Source organism: Notothenia coriiceps, unplaced genomic scaffold (genome assembly GCF_000735185.1).
Source record: "Notothenia coriiceps isolate Sejong01 unplaced genomic scaffold, NC01 NC01_scaffold00017392, whole genome shotgun sequence".
Lineage (NCBI taxonomy): Eukaryota > Metazoa > Chordata > Actinopteri > Perciformes > Nototheniidae > Notothenia > Notothenia coriiceps.
In genome coordinates, this window is record NW_011350093.1 from 39,662 (window position 1) to 43,266 (window position 3,605).

General features: G+C 49.0%; 1 protein-coding gene across 1 annotated transcript in view; it reads left to right on the forward strand.

The window, feature by feature from the left end:
- LOC104950313 (receptor-type tyrosine-protein phosphatase F-like) overlaps window positions 1-3,605 on the forward strand; it is a 36,540-nt gene that overhangs the window by 30,359 nt on the left and 2,576 nt on the right. The window lies entirely within an intron of this gene.

Consider the following 3,605-nt stretch of genomic DNA (forward strand, 5'->3'; position numbering starts at 1 on the left):
TTGTAGCCAGTCTCTGCATTCCCCTTACTTCCACAATAAGGGGAAGTGTCAACACAGACACCTGTCAGCCCGCACTCTGCTGTTCCTCAGCGCCGGTATTTGAAATCATGTACGCAGCTCGCGACGTAGCTAGGAGTCTAGTGGACGGTATCAGTACTACAAGTAAAACAATTAAAGATATTTTTTCTTTTTTTTTTAAATGAATTACGTTGTTTATAAATTAATCTGAGGGCCGCAAAAAGAGGAGGTGGGGCCATCCCTGACATACGCCTATCCTTTAAGGGTGTTTCAGTTTATTCACACCTCATTTTAGTGAAAAGGGAATTTAAGATAAGATTTGTACCTTATTTCTGTACATACTGTAGTTCTCTAATTTAAGAACAAGGGAGCTGGACAGTTGTCCTAAGCTTGCATACGAAGCACAATCTTTTCATGGCACCACAGTAAAATAGTATATTACTCATAGTCACTTGAAACAGATCATTAGGATTCCTGTAACTTTTTCAAATGGCTTTCTGTCTCTAAAATAAGGCTATATCCCACACCATTGCTCTGACATAAAGGTAAACATCCTTAAAATACATTTGAGTCTGAACTTTAACTTAGCAGTACTTGTCTTATTTTAAATCCGATGTCCTAGAGTACAAAGCCAGCACAACATGAATTGCATCAGAGTCATAGTATCTCGGGGACGGCACTGGATGTGTCTGCAGTTGTTTTCTAGGCATCATAGATTGTCACAGGTGTGGAAAACACAGTGGGGATTTGCAGTGGACAGGATGAAAATGTATGGGAGGGGACTGACAATGAGTCCGCAGTGGGCAGTATCCAGTTGCAAGAATTACTCTGTCAATGTGGCTCTCGTCCGCTGAGCCACTACCGCTTCCATATCCAAGCTACTGCGTGTCCTCGTGTGCTCTGTGGGTCCAAACTGCTTCCTAGAGGGGGGGAGATGGAAAGGCAGAGAGAAAGACAGAGACAGAAAGAGGCTGACTCTTCTGTGGTTGAAGTTTACTGCGGGGGGATGGATTTAGCCCGCCTGAAATGCCATTCAGTCAATATGGGGTTCTGCTTAGTACCAGGCCATGACAGAGACAACACCCCCCCGACTCCCCCCTCTTCCTCCAGTCCTGCTGGTAATGAGACGGTGCTCCGCAGAGGCAGACCCTCTATTGTTGCTGTGTAAATAGCATAATTGCAGCAAGAGAGTAGTGTAATGAAGTGTGTTTTCCAAACCCCTCCTCCTCCATGTTCTCTCTTTTTTCTTCTCTATCTCTATCTCACACTGTTCCCCTCCTTAATCTGTCTCGCACCTCTTTCAGCACCCTTCCTCCTCCCACCCTCTTCTCTCCATCGTCATCTTAATTTTCCGTCCAAACATCACGGCAGACACTGACATATCCGGGTGGGGACCTGTTGTGTGCACCGACGGCACCGTGTGATTAAGCCACTTTGAAATGCTCGGGCATAAATAAAAACTAAACAGGGGCCTCCGGTGTCCTTCACCCCGGCGTCTTCAAGGAAAGCCAATAATATGCTAAGCTAATGAGAGGCGAAGCATTGATTCCAGCCATGCGCCCGGGATACGCTCCGATGCAGGCTGGAGCTTTAGCATTGTAATGAGGTTGAAATGAAACGCTATGTCCTGGAGCTCTGCAGTCATGTGGGAAGAGAGCTGTGTGGCAGCGCTCATCAGGACTCAGGCAGAGAAGTCACTATTGTGTGATGCGCTTAGAATTGTTTTTGTGTTGGCTAGGGGCTGCATTACGGGGAGGTTAGAGGGGTCCGCCCTGACAATTTGAAATGGAGCATTCATCGCCTTGTTGGCTTTGCTTTCCTTACTCTGCCTCTCTCCTCCTCTCCTCTCCTCCTCCTCTCGTCTCCTCCTCTCCTCTCCCTCTCCTCTCCTCTCCTTTCCTCCTCCTCTCGTCTCCTCCTCTCGTCTCCTCCCCCTCTCGTCTCCCCCTCTCCTCGTCTCCTCCTCTCCTCTCCTCTTCCTCTCGTCTCCTCTCCTCCTCTCCTCCTCCTCTCCTCTCCTCCTCTCCTCGTCTCCTCCTCTCCTCTCCTCTCCTCCTCCTCTCCTCTTTCTCTGCTTCTCCTCTCCTCTCCTGTCCTCCGCTCCTCTCCTCCTCCTCTCGTCTCCTCTCCTCCTCTTGTCTCCTCTTCTCCTCTTGATTCCTCTCTGCTCCTCTCCTCCTCTCGTCTCCTCTCTCCTCTCTCCCCCTCTCCTCCGCTCCTCTCCTCTCTCCATTCCTCTCTCCTGTCCTCCTCCTCTTGTCTCCTCCTCTCCTCCTCTCCTCTCCTCCGCTCCTCTCCTCTCTCCATTCCTCTCTCCTGTCTCTCCTCCTCTCCTCCTCTCCTCCTCTTCTCCTCAGCAGTCAGTTTTCTCTGTACTCAGACGACCAGCTGGAGAAAGCAGTGCTCCCTCCTTTCCTCTCCTCCTCTCCTCTCCTCCGCTCCTCTCCTCCTCCTCTCGTCTCCTCTCCTCTGCTTCTCCTCCTCTCCTCCTCTCGTCTCCTCTCCTCTGCTTCTCATCCTCTCCTCCTCTCCTCTTCTCCTCAGCAGTCAGTTTTCTCTGTACTCAGACGACCAGCTGGAGAAAGCAGTGCTCCCTCCTTTCCTCTCCTCACATGTTCCCCTTCTTCTTCTTCCTCTGCTCTCTTTACTTCTCTTTCCCCGTTCTCATGTTTTTCATTTGATTCCCATCTCTATTGCCTTCCCCTCTTCGCACGCCGTCTCCTCTCAATCAATCTGTTGTTTCTTTATTTGTGCGAGCGAGGCCGAGAGCATATTCTAATCTCCCGGTTCCACATTAGAGTCTTGCCTGCAGCAGCTTCATTAGTTGTTCAGCCGTAGCTCAGTGTGTGGCTGCGTGCGTGCGTGCGTGTAGCGTGTCTGAAGATATATGCGAAACTACTGCATGCTTGATATGCTACACCTGAATGAGACATGTGCTGCAAACATGTGAGCGTGTGCGTGCAGCACCGCTCTGTGTGTCGGAGCGATGCTGCCACCTGCTGGCTGCCAGAGAGACTGCTCAGCTGAAGAGAAGTCACGTAGGACACCAGCACTGCTCTTTGGATGAGCTCATCTCTAGTTTGTGAGCATATCAAGCGCACTCTCTCTTTCTGAGCTGCCGTACGGAGAGGAAGGGGGAAGATGTAGACTAGGATCTATACGGGCTTTAATAGACCAATGATGGTGCTATACGCCGAAGATGATTTCTCTGTTCATGGAGGATATTGTCATGTTGGCATTAGGGTATATTTTAACAGAGGACAATGAACCGTGCATACTTATGCAAACAATCGGCAGTTTAATTTGTTCTAAGCAGCACAGGGGGTTTGAATCCCTTTCCTATAATGATGGCACTGTAGGTGCCTCGTATATAACCACTCAAGAGACCCCTGAATGGTTGGTGTGTCTCGTAGGGCTGCTCAAAAAAATCATAATCTCGATTATTTGGGTCAATAATTGTAATTGTGATTATTAAATGCGATTATTCATTGACTTTGAAAACAATCATTTATTGGAGAAAAACATTTGACGCTCCTCTCCTCTCTCCATTCCTCTCTCCTGTCCTCCTCCTCTTGTCTCCTCCTCTC